Source organism: Schistocerca serialis, chromosome 7 (assembly GCF_023864345.2).
Source record: "Schistocerca serialis cubense isolate TAMUIC-IGC-003099 chromosome 7, iqSchSeri2.2, whole genome shotgun sequence".
Taxonomy (NCBI): domain Eukaryota; kingdom Metazoa; phylum Arthropoda; class Insecta; order Orthoptera; family Acrididae; genus Schistocerca; species Schistocerca serialis.
The window spans coordinates 356548772-356569381 of record NC_064644.1 but is presented as its reverse complement, the minus strand read 5'-3'; the positions used below and the strand labels follow the sequence as shown (position 1 = coordinate 356569381).

The following is a 20610-nucleotide window of genomic DNA, read 5'->3' as shown; positions in this document are numbered from 1 at the left end:
TACAGAGTTTCAGGGAGAACATAAGGGAACAATTGACAGGAATGGGGGAAGAAATACAGTAGAACAAGAATGGGTAGCTCTGAGGGTTGAAGTAGTGAAGGTAGCAGACGATCAAGTAGGTAAAAATGACGAGGGCTAGTAGAAATCCTTGGGTAACAGAAGAAATATTGAATTTAATTGATGAAAGGAGAAAATATAAAATGCAGTAAATGAAGCAGGCAAAAAGGAATACAAACGTCTCAAAAATGAGATCGACAGGAAGTGTAAAATGGCTAAGCTGGCATGGCTAGAGGACAAATGTAAGGATGTAGATGCTTATCTCACTAGGGGTAAGATAGATACTGCCTACAGGAAAATTAAAGAGACCTTTGGAGATAAGAGAACCACTTGTATGAACATCAAGATCTCAGATGGAAACCCAGTTCTAAGCAAAGAAGGGAAAGCAAATAGGTGGAAGGAGTATATAGATGGTCTATACAAGGGCGATGTACTCGAGGACAATATTATGGAAATGGAGGAGAATGTAGAGGAAGATGAAAGGGGAGATATGATACTGCGTGAAGAGTTTGACAAGAGCACTGAAAGACCTGAGTCGAAAGAGGGCCCCGTGAGTAGACAACATTCCATTAGAACTACTGACGGCCTTGGGAGAGCCAGTCCTGACAAAACTCTACCATCTGGTGAGCAAGATGTACGAGACAGGCGAAATACCCTCAGACTTCAAGAGGAATATAATTATTCCAATCGCAAAGAAAGCAGGTGTTGACAGATGTGAAAATTACTGAACTATCAGTTTAATAAGTCACAGCTGCAAAATACTAACGCGAATTCTTTACAGACTGATGGAAAACTGGTAGAAGGCGACCTCAGGGAAGATCAGTTTGGATTAAGTAGAAATGTTGGAACACGTGAGGAAATACTGACCTTACGATTTATCTTAGAAGAAAGAGTATGGAAAGGCAAACCTACATTTCTAGCATTTATAGACTTAGAGGTTTTGACAATGTTGACTGGAATACTCTCTTTCAAATTCTAAAGGCGGAAGGGGTAAAATACAGAAACCAGATGGCAGTTATAAGAGTCGAGGGGCATGAAAGGGAAGCAGTGGTTGGGAAGGGAGTGAGACAGGGTTGTAACCTCTCCCCGATGTTATTCAATCTGTATATTGAGCAAGCAGTAAAGGAAACAAAAGAAAAATTCGGAGTAGGTATTAAAATCCATGGAGAAGAAATAAAAACTTTGAGGTTCGCCGATGACATTGTAATTCTGTCAGAGAGAGCAAAGGACTTGGAAGAGCAGTTGAACGGAATGGACATTGTCTTGAAAGGACGATATAAGATGAACATCAACAACAGCAAAACGAAGCTAATGGAATGTAGTCGAATTAAGTCGGGTGATGCTGAGGGGATTAGATTAGGAAATGAGACACTTAAAGCAGTAAATGAGTTTTGCTATTTGCGGAGCAAAATAACTGATGATGGTCGAAGTAGAGAGGATATAAAATATTGTAGACTGGTAATGGTAAGGAAAGCGTTTCCGAAGAAGAGAAATTTGTTAACATCGAGTATAGATTTAAGTGTCAAGAAGTCGTTTCTGAAAGTTTTTGTATGGAGTGTAGCCATGTATGGAAGTGAAACATGGACGATAAATAGTTTGGACAAGAAGAGAATAGAAGCTTTCGAAATGTGGTGCTAAAGAAGGATGTTGAAGATTAGGTGGGTAGATCACGTAACTAATGTGGAGGTATTGAATAGGATTGGGGAGAAGAGAAGTTTGTGGCACAACTTGACTATAAGAAGGGACCGGTTCGTAGGACATGTTCTGAGGCATCAAGGGATCACAAATTTAGCATTGGAGGGCAGCGTGGAGGGTAAAAATCGTAGAGGGAGACCAAGAGATGAATACACTAAGCAGATTCAGAAGGATGTAGATTGCAGTAGGTACTGGGAGATGAAGAGGCTTGCACAGGCTAGAGTAGCATGGAGAGCTGCATCAAACCAGTCTCAGGACTGAAGACCACAACAACAACATGTAGTTTACCAAATAAAAAATTGAAAGCATACGTTACCGCACAGCTTAAATCAGTCCTGCCACAATTACAAATGCAGTAACCTGGTGTGACTGCTTTAGTCAGCAACACCAGTCTGATGCCCAATGTGCCAGGCAGCAATAAGCGAACAGGGAGCGCCTTGCTACTGAAAAATCATTGCTGTTCAAGACAGCTGCACGCCACAACTGACGCCCTCACAGGGCGATGTATCTAAAAGCAAATAGCATTGCCAATGCAATGATAAAAAGTAAATACCATATATTAGAATACATGTAGTTTACGCAGGATGAAGTACTCAGCATTGAGTGATGAAGGATGTGTGTATCTGTATTGCAAGTCCTAAATGCTTTTCTAACCTAAAACTTTGGAAGATAACTTTCTAATCTACACTTCACTGTAGACTACCGCGTCTTACAGCCTGTGAGATAGGCTCTCATTTGAATATCACTTACAAACTCAGCGGCTACTGCCTTACAGCCACGCGTTTATAACAACGGCAGCAACTGAAGGCAAGCGTCAGAGGGCAGTGAATGTAAGTACCTGTTAATGGTGAACTTATGAATCGTACTTTTATTTTCACGAGTTCGTCTTGATCGCATAGATTTCTTTACACTTTATGACCGGTTTCGACTTATCGCCATCTTCAGATCGTTAAAATATTCTGACATAAATAATCATCAAGTTAAACATGTTTGACTTGACGATGATTTGTATCAAAATATTTTAACGATCTGAAGATGGAGATAAGCCGAAACCGATCATAAAGTGTAAAGAAACCTATATGATCAAGACGGACTTGTGAAAATAAAAGTGCTAAAAATAAAATGATCGCGGACTCATATACAGTCTTTATGTCTTCAGTTGTAATGAATCGTAGCTGGCCAAGTTTTGCTGCATGCCGCATTTATCACCGAAAGTCGTAATAATCCGCATCTCTTTGGCGAAAGCAGCGTCCTCTGTCCAACTAACCTGGCTGTAGGTGGAAGGAGTGGACCCATTGGAGGTTCTGTGGCGGAAGCCTAAATAGGTTCAGGTTTATGGGCGACAAAAATGATTAATAGGAACTGAGTGGAACCTGACGTAGAGAGTGCTTGCTTCTTGACACCTTCAGGTGATATCAGTTTGTACTGTGTGACTCCGTACACGCCATCAATCACTGGTCGTCATCGCACTAACAGCATATGCTGCAACCAGTGAAGTAGTGTGAGTACACTTACGCTGACAATGCAGCGAGGTCGCTATGTCACGGACTGCAGAATGGGATTTTGGTCCGATGATAATCACTAGCTGGTCGAAATTGCGTACTTATAGTGGCCGCCTAAACACAACTCCACGCTCGTAGGAAAATATGAAAGTCATATTCGAAACTCAGAAGATTTTATACAGAGTCTGAAGACTTCGCGTATTGAATCAACCGACGTGTTAGTGAGTTTCGATGTTGTCTCTCTGTTCACACGAATACCTCCGGTGGATTCACTTCAGCTTGTGGGAACTAAGTAGGAGAAGGACGTCTTACATTTATTGAAACATGTACTTACCTCCACCTAACTTTTATTTAATCCGGCCAGAGTGGCCGAGCGGTTCTAAGCGCTACAATCTGGAACCGCGCGACCGTGTGTGATGTCCTTAGGTTAGTTAGGTGTAAGTAGTTCTAAGTTCTAGGGGACTGATGACCTCAGAAGTTAAGTCCAATAGTGCTCAGAGCCATTTTTTTATTTAATAAACAATAACTTCAGTCGTTTGTTTGCCATAGTAGCTAACCTTGTTATGGAAAACGTCAAGCGAGAAGCGCTTCAGTGGATGGTTTTAAAACCTAAATGTATTTGGAGATACGTGGACAACACCTTGCAGTGGAACAGTTACACTTACTAATAGTAAAAGGGCTTTGAGGTTCGGCCGCACATGGCGATGACAGAACATTGTAGACAATAGATTTGTGAAGGTTTCCATTGCGAAATGAGTTATCCACAGTTTGAGAAAGTCCGAAAAGGCGAATTAGCAAAATGGCAAAAATTAATTCCAAAATGTTACGAAAAATTTTATTGGACTGTATTTATGTAATAGCAAGACAGGAAAGAGAGTGGCAAAACTGAAATTTGTATGTTGACAAAGAGGTAGTTATGAATTTCGATATGGGAAGTAGTACTGACCCAGCAATAGGGAATGACGTAGAGTAAATGCTGAAGGTTTTGACTCTGACATACAGATGGCGTTAGCACCGGAAAACAGTGACGTAGATAGGTCAGTTGAATCAAAGGTAGATGACAGTTCACATTAATGAGACTACCAGTCAAAAGCCTGAATAGCCATCTTTTGCTGTGCGGACCGTTGAGCTAGGTGGAAGAAAACGAACAGTGCCACTCAGGAAGGTAGCCAAGCCAACTCCAGTGCCGTGGCCACCTGCACTAAGGTTTCTCGGCTGAAGATCCACGGCCAGAACAACCCGATCGAGGTAATCCAAAAGATTCTCGACTGGGTTTACATCTGCGGAGATTGGTGGCCGGCGGAATACGGTTAACTTATCCTGGTGCTTTCCGAACCATGCACGTGCACTGCAAACTGTGTGACAACGCACTATGATGCTGGTACATGCCATCATGCAATTGACAAGTTAATCCATTGTGGCCTCCAGAATGACGAGATCATACAGGGGATGCACGAAACACTCCCTAGGCCACAACGTTTCCTCATACGACCTGGATTGTTGCAGGGTGTTTGCTTTGAGGCGTTCTCGCCGTACACGCCAATGGCAGTCTGTCTTCTGAAAGGGCCACCAGTCGTCGCTCAATGGATTTCCAGTTGTGATACTGGCGTGCTACTTCCAGCCATCGTCGCTGATGAACAACTGCCAGCGTGGGTGCCCGACCCAGGCGCCTGCTGCGGAGACCAATATGCAGCAATATTCTCTGAACAGCCGTTCAAGAGAAACCGTTTGTAGCCGCTTGGTTGAGGTGGACGGTCAGTTGCTCAACAGTTGCAGTCTACTTGCCTGTACACATAACTCCAGCAGTCGTTCACCTCAGGCATCTACAGCCAGCGGTGCACCACAATCGCTCGGCGATGTGTGGACTGCGTCGTTTTTCCACGCTCGGTATAATTTAACCATGACTGCATGTGAACAGTTTACAAACCTAGAGATTTCGTAAATGTTTCTGAAGAATTTGCCGTAGGTGACACAAACAATGTCAAAGATTATTCAAAACATTTATTAACGAAACCTTGAAACACTCTAGGTCTACTCTGACGACTAATATACAAAACTGTCAAGTGAACGCCACGAAAACAGATCCGTCAGTGGCGTCGTGGTGATCTGGGGTGTTGTCTATAACGGCAGTGGCTGTCGGCGTGGGCTAGATGTCCGAAATGGAGTCCTGGCTCAGGGCCAGCTACCAGTGGATGGCTATGCGCCACCCTGTACACTATCCAGCAGTAAGATGTCTTGGGATCTGTTTCCTGTAACGTGTTTTGTAAAAAAAAAACTGGGTTCCTTAGACATGCGTCGTCTGGCAGGAGGGCAACACCTGATGCTGGGACAATCTTGCACACGTAACGTTGCGACCTATTATCCCTTCCTCGGCCCCCTGCCCGGAAGGGGCGAAGATGGTGTAGGGAGGGATATGGAATTACACCAACTTACATCAGCTTTGGTTCTGTAGATTCAGGCTGGTCCACGGAACTATTTGACGATTTTAGTTGAGACGACCTTGTTTGATTCGTTGTGGCCCCTCCTGGGTATCCATCTCTGGAAATGGAACAGAAGGTAAAGCTTCATGTGAGGGATTTTTGCCTCCATTGGGACTACAGTTGCTTTATATGTTTTCAGGAAACGATGCCGTTCGTCAGGATGACTTCGGACATGACCCAGTAGAGGAGTTTAATTACTGTTACAGGGAACCACTGTTAGAGCCCATGAGAACAAGAAATGATTTAGAAGAGTATAATGGCAGTCAGATGTAAACTTAAGTATGTGTTATTGCGATGTCATTCTTTACGCCAAATGAAGTAAATTCAACTGAAGCGAACTGTGGCGCCGGCCGTTGTGGCCGAGCGGTTCTAGGCGCTTCAATCCGGAACCGCGCTGCTGCTACGGTCTCAGGTTCGAATCCTGCCTCGGGCATGGATGTGTGTGTCCTTAGGTTACTTAGGTTTAAGTACTTCAAAGTCTAGGGGACTGATGACCTCAGATGTTAAGACCCATAGTGCTTAGAGCCATTTGAACCATTTTTTGAACTGTGGCCTATAATGTTACCAAGGTCTTTAGAAGTCCTTCTACTCAAAAATAAATTGCCAGAGACTGGATGGTGTGACTGGACGAGATGTTCGTCAGACTGCATGGATGGCCAAGAGCAAGGTATGGCCCAGAATGGTCCGGCAAAATGTATGTGTAGTCTCGACCATTGCTTGGCCTTCTTCCTCTAGCAGGCTGTGCATTTCACAACCATATGCATGATGGCGACATCAAGATCACGCCGGTATATATGCTGACGAGCCAGTCTCTTTGTTAGAATCAACCCCCCCCCCTCCCCCCAACCAAGTCCAGCACTCGCTGTAGTTGTGACGTTGGAATAAGCGTCCGTGTATGGTGGTTCTCGCCACGCAGGCGCAGGGTGGCGTGGAGTGTGGCAAGCTCTGTCTTTGCGCCAGTGTCCTGTGTTCGTGTGTCTCCGATCAGAGACACAACGAAGGAGTTCCTTGAGGAAGACATCCCACCAGCATCGCATCCAGTGGAAGGCTACTACTGCTTCTGCCTCGTTGTCTTATCGGAAACATACTTCTGGCACTTCATCAAATTTTGGGTAATCCTGACAGAAGTTCGCCATTAGCCTGTGTTGTGGTGCAGTGGAATTGGATTTCATAATTATATGTAGATAGAAATAGTCCCCACTGTTATAGATGCGCATATGGACGCAGAGGCCTTGAAAAAGAGCAACAACGGCTTATGATCAAACAAAAATGTGAATTTTGTACCATAAATATAATCATGATTTTTTTGAGGTCGAAGATATAAGTGCAGATAGAAACAGTGCCCACCGCTGTAGACAGCGAACAGATTGATGGGTGTCGATGGTGATGCCTTCAAAATGAATAGCAACGGCTTATGATCAATCAGCAATTGGAATTTTCTACCATATAAATACTGAATTTGGCGTCATTGGGTTGGGTCGTAGGAGGTGTCACAAATGGGGTGGAGGAGGGCCTGCTTAAGTTCTCCGAAAGCCACGTCGCGTGCTGGCATCCAGTGCCACTGTTTTGCTAGAGAAAGTTATGTGAAGCTTGAGAGATTGTGCTGCTTGTGGTATTATTTTCTAGTAACAGTTCAATTGAATTAGTAACGACTTGAATTGGCCAGTACCTTCTGGTATGGACAATTTTTGTACTGCCTCCATGTACAGGAGTTAATGGGTGCAGCATTGAGCACAAGCCCGAAATTTCGACCTGTGCTACAAAGAAGCTTCGCTTTTCCTTTTTGCAGCTAAAATTTGCTTTACGAAATATTAAAGAAACTATCTCTTGGTTGGCAGATACTCAGCACTTTTGTCTGCTACGAGGTTGTTGACTGTGTAGCTTGCTGTATGTGGGATTTCAAGAATGAAGTGTTTGAGATATCTTTAGAAAATGGCTGGAGCGCTCGCTACTCCGAATGGCAGTCGGTTGCACTAGTAAGTCCAAATGGAGTATAGGTTGCTAGCTTCCGCTGGGATTCGGCTTACACGTGTAGCTAAAGACACGCATCTTTGTGGTCAATTTCAGCAAAAAATTTCCACGCATGAAGCGGGTGAAGATGTTCTCCAACTAAGGAACTGAGTAGGAGTCCACCAAGGACTAGGTTGTTATGGTGTTTCTGCAGTCATGACATATACAAATGGCGTTTTTCGGCTTTACCACTGTCACTAAAAATCATGGGATACTTATTCATATCGTGTCGGACCTCTTTTGCATGTCCTGGTGTAGCAACTCGACGTGACATCGACTCAGCGAGTCCCCTACCTCGATAGCCGTCAATAACTGCGGAAGTGTTCCCGGTGCAGGATTTTGTGCAGGAACTGACCTCTTGATTACGTCCATAAATGTTCGATGAGATTCATGTCGGTCGATCTGGGTGCCCAAATTATTCTCTCAAACTGTCCAGAATGTCCTTCAAATCAATCACGAACACCTGTAGTCCGGTGACACGGTGCATTGTCATTCATAAAAATTCCATCTTTTTTTGGGGAACATGAAGTCCATAAATGGTAGAAAACAGTCTCCCAGTAGCCAAACATGAACATTTCCAGTTAATTGTCGGTTCAGTTGGACCAGAGGACCCAGTCCATTCCACATAATGACGGCCCAAAACCCTCCCATCAGCTCTTACCGCCTGAAATCTGGACTAACCTAACCTTGCCACGATTTTCCAATCCAAGAGCACAGCCAACACCCTAGATGTTGCTGTTGGTGCACAGACGATGTTTTTAATCATCCCGTCCCCATCGCCAATAAAGTATACACCATGGGCGACACAATGAATGTCAAGGATTCTTTAAAATGATTATTAAAACACCAATAAACATTGTTTGTTCACTCTGATGACTAATAATACAAAATTGAGAAGTGAAAGGCATTGGCTGAAGGCTGTAGTTTAGGACCAAACAATTTGAGCACACAAAATGCAGAGTAAGTTCAGCAAATGATTTTAGTTCCTCCTTCTGGACACAGACTTAAAGTTCCCTTACAATAGTCTACAGTCAATGACTAGAGGAAAAATGTGAACCAAGTTTTAAAACATCCACAACCACGAAGACAGATCCGTCAGGGTGTTTTCTATAGCGGCAGCGTTTGATCGGCGGCAGCGAAGGTGGCGTACGCGTGGGCTGGATGTCAAGACTGGAGTCCTGGCTCGGAGTCTGCTGCCGATGAATGACCGTGCGCCGGCCTAAATACCGTCTGGTAGCAGGATATCTGGGGATATATTTTCAGTCAGATGTATTACGGAAACAAGTAGGTTTTCGGGACAAACGACCTCTGGAGGTGCTGCCATGGCCGCCTAGTGGAAAACCAGGAAATCTACTTTTCAGTGAAAAGTGGTTGCCTGCAAATTTTTTTGTGAAACATTCGCACATGTCCCCGATGAATACTGACAATGTTTGACATTCGTCAGAGCAACACTGGCCAAGATTAGTCACTTTTTTCACCCCATACACGACTATGCGCAGAGCGTGCGTGAATTTCTGGCGACTTTGAGCTGTTATATTGTACTGTTTGTCCTGGGTGGACTTGGGTTAAAAAAAAAGTAAACTAAACATTAATCTACAAGTACGCCAAAGAAGAAGAGATAGAACTACAATGGACATGTTATTCCATGGACTCTTGCGCTTATATGCATGAACTATATTTCCTTTGTTTGTCACTTATCATATCTGCTTGGATTCGGACCTAAGAGGACGTTCTTTTGTAAAGCTCATGTTGTTGTACTAGCTGATAATGTAAGTTGTACTTGAAACCCGAAAAATGTAATGGTTATTTTGTCAAAAGAATTTCTGTATGTGGTCAATCAATTGGTAGTCTGATACTTGGATGGCCTTAGGTAGATATGGGCCTTAACAAAGAATTTTCATTGTTAGGCGCCATGTGAGAAAAATCTTTAACATTTTTCTTTTAGCTCATCTACGAGACTTGCCGTCGGTTAGGACAACTAACTTTACTTCGGATCCCACGAGACCGGAGGCAGCTACTAATAATTTAACAATTTTACTTACAGATTTTCTTTATATAACGAGATAACATCCCAGGCTGAAAAGGTCTGGTCACAGGATTCCAGTTCCATTATAGGAATTCATTTGTAGATGCTACTTGTGTTATCTTATATTGGGGAATCGAGACGAAACCACAACGTTAAGTTACGTATTGCAGTAGTGTACATCGAACAGACTTGGCCAATATTCTCTGGTGCAATAAGCACACAACTTCTCATGAGCCTGGAATAATATCAGTAGTGTCGGGTAAATAAGAAAAGGACAATTAATTATCGACAATTACGTAACTACCCTGAGAACTGAGCTAGGTTATTGAGTGCTTATACACGTCGGGCAAAATTAAACAACATTTTACACTGTTAATAATATTCCCACTTTAGTTATTTCTCTTTTATGCTGAGCCACTGCATTAATGTGTGTTTCTTTTTTATATAAGTCACGGCTCATATTCATTTTATTATATTACACTGATAGCAAAGAAAAAGAGTTACAAATAATTTTTATTTTATTACATTACACTATATCTTGGCCAATATTTTGTTGGAAGAAATGAAATTTGGCGTACGTGTTCCACGGTAAGCGTTCTCTTATGAAAAGTAATGAAAAGAGTTTTACCAGTCATGTTCAACAAGAAACTCTTCGATAAAATCGCCCGAAAAAATCGGCACCCGAAATATTTCAAAATTTGGATTCTCATATCTCAGGGAATAAGGCTATGAAGAATGTGAAACATGGCATGTAGACAAGGTACTCAAATATGAAGTTTTACTTATGAAACACTTTCCGATACTGAATAAATTAAGTGAAAAGTTGAAGATTTATAAAAAAATTATTAATGCGCTATTTTCCATCTAGTTTTGCAAAAGATTGTGTTATAGAAAACGCTCCAAACTGGCTCATTAGAACTACCATGGTTTTAGCCACCTAAAAACTGTGTTTGATTATCCAATCGAGGTAGACAATACTAGATAATTTTAATGAAAGCTGGACGGGAAAATTGTGCTATGAAAAAATGTAGAGTTTGGATTCTTACATTCCGCAGAGTAAACGCGTGCTGAACATGAAACTTAATACGCAATAGCTCGATACCGCAAGGATGTGGAAAATAAAATTTTATTCACCTACTATTTGCGAATAATCTGCAGATTCGTCTGATAGACTACAATTTTTGTAAGAAGTTGTAAATAGTGTACATTCGATACCTCTGTTACAAATACCGTTTTATATTGAAGCTTCGAAACCTGTCTCATTCAAAACAACGTTGATTAAGGGTGTGATAAACATGAAACTTTGAACCCAACAACTTAGTAACAGAAGATTTTCCAGCGCAAAATATCATTCATGTACTAATTTCTAAACTTCTACAAAATCACTTCAAAATTGATTTTCGTAATAACTGCAATAAAAATATCGAATTCAATTTGCTTTTAGAAAATCTGTTTTGCATAATTAATTTCACCCTGATCACGGCTGGAAAGATGATGCTTTCAAGCATTTAGAAAATCACGTTCATTTTTAATGTGCTCTAACAATGCGTGAAAATGTCAGGCGCCGGCCACTGTGGCCGAGCGGTACTAGGCGCTTCAGTCCGGAACCGCGCTGCTGCTACGGTCGGAGGTTCGAATCCTACCTCGGGCTTGGATGTGTGTGATGTCCTTAGGTTAGTTAGGTTTAAGTAGTTCTAAGTCTAGGGGACTGATGACCTCAGATGCTAAGTCCCTTAGTGCTTACAGCCATCTGAATCATTTGAAAATGTCAGGCAATTTCATTGAATGTACCACGGCAACATTCTACATTGCAACAATCTGTTGCCCGAGCTCTGTCGCATGTGGTTTTTATTTTTAAATGACAAGTAATATCATAGTATATAGCGCTGATGCATGGTGACATTGTCAATTCCGGTTGAAACCATCGGAGTGGGGGTCATGCCCAATAATCGTGCAATGCCAGCAACGTATAGGTTTCTTCATCCAGGTTCTTAATTCAGGTTCTAAAGCCTTTTGGTGGCACTTAAGTACTTACAAAGCCATTTGCTAGGAACCTTATCTCCTCAAATCTCGCATATGTTGCGAGAAATGGAATGGCACCATTGTTTGACTTTCCTACTTAGGAAATAATGTGGGGAAGTATCAATAACGTAAACCACTTGTACCGCTTACATCTGCAACCACTTTCATGCAGTGCCTAAATTTTCAGAGGGTTCAACATGCAGAAGATGTACCGTTATACTGTGTTCTACAGATCATATAATCCAAGGCAGTGCGGATGTTCAAAATGGAGTTTCTTTCCAGAGAACTTGGTTCATTCCGGAGATAATTTTTCTTTTTAATTTTTGTACAGTTTCTGCAAAGCACATATAGTCCTGCATACCCAGGACAATCGTGAAAAAATACTCCACGGAATTTGTAGATATTCTGAAAACTGACTGATAAACTTCCTGCAAGTTATCCGAGAACGGTGGTGTGAGTAGGCTGTTTAGGTTTTCATATTGGTAACGCCACGTAGCACTCTATGTGAAAATCACTGGCTGTGCTGTGTGCTATCTGTGGCTGGTCTCATTGTTGGAATATTCGCTATTGTAGTGTTGGGCAGTTGGATGTGAACAGCGCGTAGCGTTGGGCAGTTGGAGGTGAGCCGCCAACAGTGGTGGATGTGGGGAGAGAGATGGCAGAAGTTTGAGAGCGGACGATCTGGACGTGTGTCCATCAGAAAGAGTAAATTTGTAATATTGGACATCATGAACTGATATATATATATTATGACTTTTGAACACTATTGAGGTAAATACATTGTTTGTTCTCTATCAAAATCTCTCATTCGCAAACTATGCCTATCAGTAGTTCGTGCCTTCAGTAGTTAGAACCCTTTCTTTAACTGGCAGTATTGGCGCTCGCTGTATTGCAGTAGTTCGAGTAACGAAGATTTTTGTGAGGTAAGTGATTCATGAGAGGTATAAGTTATTGTTAGTCAGGACCATTCTTTTGTAGGGATTATTGAAAGTCAGATTGCGTTGCGCTAAAAATATTGTGTGTCAGTTTAGTGACGATCAGAATAAGTAAAGAGAGAAATGTCTGAGTACGTTCAGTTTTGCTCAGTTGTTTGAAAATCAAATAACGTAAGGGGTTTACCAGCACAGCAATTCATTAATTTTTCTAAGGGGACGTTTCATATGTTGACCCTTAGCCGAGGATACATCACTGGAATCTTCTGATTTTTTCTTGTAGTTTGTGTAATTAGTGTAGCTATTGTTTATTGCTAGCGCGTGATTGTAGAGAGAATCTTCTTTGTAGTTGTAGTTTTTCATTGTTGTACAGTAAAACAGATGTGGCATGCACGTATATCGGCACCAAGTATTTTGCAGCTGTGCTTGCTATTAATTAGATATTATTTTCAGTGCTATGTTAATGTTTTTTCTTATTTTGCTCTTCAAATTGTGCTTTTCAATGTTATCGTGTGAAATATTGTGAGAATAATGGCGTGTGAAAAACGTAAAACTAGCCTCCAAAGTAAATTGACAAATGATAGTGACGACGAGCGTAGCATATTAGCACCACTGTATTATGAATTAACAGACATTCAAAGTAGTAATTTGGTAATTGTGCATAGGGAAATGGAGCGGGCGGCAAATAACAAATAATGGTGTAGACAGTGAAAAAATTAGTGAACAGTGAAGCATTATCGATCGATCGGTCAGCAACAGCTCGCCTCAGGATTCCGAAATGACATGACACAATCTTGCAAATACTGTAGATTCAGGTTTTGCTTCCTCACCGTTTTCTCAAATAAATCAAGACACATTTTTTGCTTTTCAGAGTGCGAATATTGCCGGTTCAAATGCACTGCCGAATAGCACTGAGGAACATGTTTCAGACACCAGTGCACTGTTATTACAATTAATACAACAAATGGGACAAAGGCTTCAAAAGTTAAACACAATGGAACAGAATCTTCAAAAGTTAGACACAATGGAACAAAATTTTCAATAGTTAGACACCACGCTTGAACAAACATGTGAAGATTTAACTACTGAGTTACATAACATCGAATCGAAATTTCAAAAAGTCTGTAATGACGTAAAAACACAAATTTGTGACCATTTTCAACCTATTTTTTCGCGGCATGAAAATGCATTACAGAATCACGAAGCAGCCATAAAAAACTGCAAACTATTGTTCATGAAAATCACCACACCTTGCAAGCTAAAATTGAATCAGTTGTATCTACCGATTCGGTTACGCAACTTGCAAAAACTCAGGAAAACGTAAAGGACACAGTAGTTGCGATTTCAACACAAATGGACTCACTGAAACTTGGTTCAGAACAACATACTGAGGAAATAAGTTCACTATCGGAGAAAGAAGCCGAACTTTCAGATCAGTTCACTAACTTATCTACAAAGGTAGATGATGATCTGAATGACACAAGACCCGTAGCCTTCACTGACACAGAAGAGTATGAACAAATCAGAAAATTCAAACAAAATCAAAATCAAATCGCCGGCCACGGTGGACGTGTGGTTCTAGGCACTCCAGTCCGGAGCCGCGCTGCTGCTACGTCGCAGGTTCGAATCCTGCCTCTGGCATGTGTGTGTGTGATGTCCTTAGGTTGGTCAGGTGTAAGTAGTTCTAAGTTCTATGGGACTGATTTTTCTAACACATAAATTACACAGCTATCTGATCGTTTAACTGAGAGAGATAAGGAATTTTTTACTACATCAGTGACACATGTTTATGTAATTACACAATTGTATAACTTCACACTTATGAAATTGTATTTTGTCTGTACTTTGTGAACTGTTAATATTTTTTTCGGAACCTTTGTCATACTATGTGAGCTTTGAATGATGTATTTGGTATGGGATCATGATTTTTAAAGTACATTTGAGGTAGATGACACTATTGAAATGAGCAGAGAAAATTGTTTTAGGTTTTGAAATTATTGCAGAAAGCTACGACGTTTTTGAGATTTGGCTGTGGTTTTATGATGTTATTATTACAATGACGATGTGTATTAAGCTGTTGAGGTATTTTTATGATCAATAAGATGATGTTACCGTATACGAGGAATGTGATTACGTGTTTACACGTATATGAAAAATGAATAGAAGTTAGGGACTCTGGTTTGTGAAAAACGACGTTGGAAACCAAGAATCGTACTTTAAGAGTTATGAAATGTGTGTACATGCGTGAATGTATCAAAATGCCACTGAAAATTTTTTGGACACTGTTATATTTATAGGATTTTGTTTCTACACATTTGTAACGCAAATTCTCGACCTGTGAATTTTTTTTTTTTTAATATCAGACTGTCACTGTAGTGCAAACTGCTGTCGTAAATATTCCGGTAAGAAAGCTAAGTGACATTGACGTAATGCATTGTGGGCACCCACCTGGGCTAGTTGCCTGGAGAAAAAGCCATTAGGTGGAGCAAAAAGAGGCCATTAACCTCGCTATTGACATTCTTTTACAGAAAGCATCGCAAATACGACATGTTCATTACTTGGAAACATATAATTATATTGTGGAGCGCATACTTTGTGCTACTTACTGAAATGCTTATAAACTGATGGGAAATATTCTTACATCTGCACACCTGATTATGACAAGTGTCTTTCTACGAGAGTTGAGAGAATTTCTACTAACTTATGAAATGCCACATGACTATTGAATGATATTTTTATGCTTTGCTTTACATAGTTGCTTATTTCATTTGATATCTGGTTTCTAGCTGTGTCGCAGCATTGGTTTTATAAAATAAAATTAAATGCATTTGCTAATGTGAATACTTTCTGTCAACAGATCTATTAAATAATAATTTTATGATCCACATTTTTCGAAAACGGAGCACTTGGAAAGGAAAGAACAATAAGAAGGGACTAATAACAGTAACTGCATACATAATTTTCTTTTCAAGTACTTGGTAATTTTTTTTGTAGAATAAGTTGTGGTGCCCCACTTTAATGACATAGACACTAAGATGTGAATAGACGTTTCCCTTATCTGCATTGTTGTCTTTAGTATACTATTTTTTCTGCTTGAGTTATGTCATATTTAGGTATAAGTTATTGCATTTGCTGCTGCTGTTTGCCAGGCATAGTGCTACTAAATTTCACTTTGTATTACTCTGTTAAGCCAGTTTTACTACTGATTTATTTTTCTTGTTTGCTGCACAGTGCCTTATATTAGTTGTAATATTGCAATTGCTTTGCTAATTTAGATATACTGCTGCTTGCTTTGCCAATTTGCATTTTTTTGTCATTGCTGTTTGTGTCAATTTGTTATGTGCTGCTGCATTGCCTCATCCGTTGGTATATATATCTGAGCTCAGTAGATTTAAGTTAGCTTAAGAGGGGGGGATACCATATAAGAAACTAACTATGGAGAATAGGGAAAGAATGCATTATATGAAAAAGATTTGGGCCAAAATGTGTATTGTACAATGAGAAATAATTATTTTGAAAGAGGATATGAACCAAACAGTAGGGTTTAGGGACGACAGGTTTAGCTAAGATTTTCTTGGAATTAATTGATGAGGTAAGATAATGGAAAATAAATAATAAGGTAAGAACTAAGTGGACATATAAATACAGAAAGCATGCTTGGATAGGATTTTTTTGGTGGAAACACATGTTGAAATAAGAGGAAAGATCTATGGAATGAAGTTTTGGATTGGACTGCAGTACCAAATGTTACACTGAAAATAAACCCTGTCCTTTCCTTTTGTGTTATTCCGCTATGTGTTTGCGTACTCTGGTGTATTTGTGTTTTTCCTGTCTTTATGTGTTTAGCTGATCAGAGTTTGTTGTAGAAATTTTCTAATAATATTTTATTTACTTTGTAAAGATGTTTAGACATTATTTATTCTGTTTTCTTTTAATGCTCATGTGTGAAGTTGATGTTTCAAAAATTGTTCTGATCTTTTATGTATGTACTTATGTCATAATTCCTGTAACACTGATGCATCTGTTATTTCGATTCTTTTGTAAAGCCCATATTACTACAAATGTTATCTGTATTGTTATGTTCTTTAATGATGTATTTTGTACCTTTGTTATTGTATTCTCATGTTATAAAATTGTAATTGACACCAGTTCATCAAATTAAGTAACTTGTAAGCATTCATTTCACTGCACACATTTCTGTTGGTCATAGTATATGCACAATATGTGAAAAAAGACGACTGTTAGTGGTCGCACGTGTGTTGATAATTCAGCAAGGGACTGGTTAACAGCATTGCTGGTTCTAAGAACATTTCAAAAAAAAATTTGTGAGTGCACAAGTGGTGGTTCATGGACTTGCTATATTATCTGCAAGACTCTTCAATGGTGACTGTGCACCTGCACAGTCACAACGGATGGCTGCCAGCCATCTCTACAAGAACTACAGTGGGAGTGCACCTCTGGTGGCCCACCAGTACCATAATTTCTACCAGGACTACAGAGGGGTCTGCTCTGTGATGACCTACCTACCAATATTCTTCAAAACTTCGACTGACTCTACTGTGGGTTTGCTCTGTTGTGGCCCATTACCTGGGTTTGCTCTGTTATGGCCCATTACCTGTCTGCATGTCAAGAGTCAGCATTGTCTTTCCGTTGGGAGGACAACACTACTTCTTCAAGACTGCATAGAAATCCACTACTTCCGTGTGCATTGTCTTTTGCTGCTCAGACTTTGAAAAAAAAACTGCAATTGCTATTCTCATCAATGATCAGGGCTATCTTTATGAGAACAATTTATGCTTTTGACCAACATTGCATCAATAAGTGTGTGCATTTGATATCTTTCTTATTGTAATTATTAAATTTTTTTTTCATATCTGTATTGGCCACTGCCCACAACAATTTGTAAAATTTTTTGTGGGGAGCATGGGGGCTATGTGAGTAGGCTGTTTAGGTTTTTATATTGGTAGTGTCACGTAGCACTCTATGTGAAAATCACTGGCTGTGCTGTGTGCAGTCTGTGGCTGGTTGGCATTGTTGGAATATTCGCTATTGTAGTGTTGGGCAGTTAGATGTGAACAGCACATAGCGTTGGGCAGTTGGAGGTGAGCCGCCAGCAGTGGTGGATGTGGGGAGAGAGATGGCGGAATTTTGAGAGCGGACGATCTGGACGTGTGTCCATCAGAAAGAGTAAATTTGTAATATTGGACATCATGAACTGATATATATATTATGACTTTTGAACACTATTGAGGTAAATACATTGTTTGTTCTCTATCAAAATCTCTCATTCCCTAACTATGCCTATCAGTAGTTTGTGCCTTCAGTAGTTAGAATCCTTTCTTTAGCTGGCAGTATTGGCGCTCGCTGTATTGCAGTAGTTCGAGTAACGAAGATTTTTGTGAGGTAAGTGATTCATGAGAGGTATAGGTTATTGTTAGTCAGGACCATTCTTTTGTAGGGATTATTGAAAGTCAGATTGCGTTGCGCTAAAAATATTGTGTGTCAGTTTAGTGACGATCAGAATAAGTAAAGAGAGAAATGTCTGAGTACGTTCAGTTTTGCTCAGTTGTTTGAAAATCAAATAACTTAAGGGGTTTACCAGCACAGCAATTCATTAATTTTTCTAAGGGGACGTTTCAGTGGTAACTGACTTATGTGTTCCGAACATTAGATAGCATCTCAGACCAGAAGCAATCACGAGACGCTCAAATTAGAGTACAAACTGTGTAAAATGAACAATACCATGAACTGAATCCCGCGCTCGGCTGCTTCTACGTCTTCAGTTGAGTTGGTCACTGGTTCGTACCAGTCACAATTAAGCGTGATGCCCACGTATCCTGTAACAACAAACACGTACGTTTTATCGTTCCAGACATTTTAACAAAATGAATATAGCTGGTTATTATACTTTTAATACACATGAGAAAGTGCTCCTCATTTGCGTCCTAACAATGACTGAGATCAGCGTGAGATAGACTGGTGAAAGCTGAAGGTCAACTACCATACAAAATTTTTCTTAGAAGTAGTTGTAAACTGAAAATGTTGTTCAGCCTTCGAAACAGAATATGTAAGGTTATATGGCCATCAGGCATGGATGGGAAGGGAGGGTTTGCGGGGAGGAGGGGGAAGGTCTCGTGGGTAAGCTGTGAAGATCAAGACAGGTGAATTGGAGGAGGTGGAAGGGGGGCGAGGGGGAAAGAGAGGGGCAAGTAAAGGGAAGTAATTCATGATGTCAGCTGCATCGGGATTTTATGCAGTTATGACGTGTGAATATGTGTACCACACCGCGTTTAGAATGCGAGATGTTCTGCTTACTAGGTAGTTGCGCCACCTGACTCATTATTCACTGCAATTGCGCGGACTATCTCGCTACACCCTTCGGCTGGTCCACATTTCCACCTAGCGCCACCTTCAATTTACGTAATGCGTATCGCAGCTGTGGATTTCACATGGTGTCTGCTTTTTCGGACATGTCCTAAAGAACAGTAACCACGCATTCATATCGTATCGTATCACATACAATTGTGAAATGACATGGTCTCTTCTCGCACCCTCCCCCCCCCCCCCCTCAAAAAAAGTGGTTGAAGAATTTATACACTGAAGAGCCAAAGAAACTGGTATACCTGCCTAATATCGAGTATCGAGTAGGGCCCCAGCGAGCAAGCAGAAGTGCCTCAACAAGACGTGGCATACAGTCGACTAATGTCTGGAATAGTGCTGGAGGGAACTGAGACCATGAATCCTGCAGGGGTGTCCATAAATCCATAAAAGTACGAGAGGTGGAGATCTCTTCCGAACAGCGCGTTGCTAGACATCCAATATAAGTTCAATAATGTTCATGTCTGGGGAGTTTGGTGGCCAGCGGAAGCGTTTAAACACAGAGCAGTGTTCCTAGAGGCGCTCTGTAGCAATTCTGGACAGGTGATGTGTCGCACTGTCCTGCTCGAATTGCCCAAGTTCGTCGGAACGCACAATGGGCATGAATGGATGCAGGTGATCATACAGGATGCTTACGTACGCCTCACCTGTCAGAGTTGTATCTAGACGTATCAGGGGGTCCATATCATTCCACGCCCCACACCATTACAGAGCTTCCACCAGCTTGAACAGTCCCCTACTGACACGCATAGCCCATGGATTCATGAGGTTGTCTCCATACCCGTAACGTCCATCCACTCGATACAATTTGAAACGAGACTCGTGCGACCAGACAACATGTTTCCAGTCGTCAACAGTCCGATGTCGGTGTTGACGGGCCCAGGCGAGGCGTAAAGCTTTGTGTAGTGCTGTCATCAAGGGTACACGAGTGGGCTTTCGGCTCCGGAAGCCCATATCGATAATGTTTCGTTGAGTGGTTCGCAAGCTGATGCTTGTTAGTAGTCCATCATTGAAATCTGCAGCAACCTGCGGAAGGGTTGTACTTCTGTCACGTTGAACAATACTTTTTAGCCGTCGTTGGTCCCGTTATTGCAGGATATTTTTCCGGCCGCAATGATGTCTAGTGTTGAGTTTGTATCTGTTCTTGGGCGCTATGACCGACCTCATTTGAACTCTTCTGTCAAGAGAGTTAATTTGGAGCTGGAACGGCTGCTCATGTCGGGTGCAGGGTCACACATTGGTGTGGTTCCTGTTGATTCTCTCAGTAGGTGGGATTATACTAGGCATGGCCTTCACCTCAACAGGAAGGGGAAGGGTAAATTGGCTGGGGAAATAGCAGGAAAGTTAAAGGGGGGAGGCACTGTCAAGAGTGGTAAAATACCAGTGGTTATAGGGTTCAGAAAAGACCGATTTTTAGGGTAGGAAGGACAGAAAGAAAGCAAATTTTAAGAGAGGTTAGATCTGATACAAACCTTCCCTTTGTATCAGATAAGTGCTACACAGTTTAG

The 20610-nt window shown here is 41.1% G+C and overlaps 1 pseudogene; it reads right to left on the bottom strand.

Moving 5' to 3' along the window:
* LOC126413084 (myrosinase 1-like) overlaps positions 1–20610 on the bottom strand; it is a 118680-nt pseudogene that overhangs the window by 35963 nt on the left and 62107 nt on the right.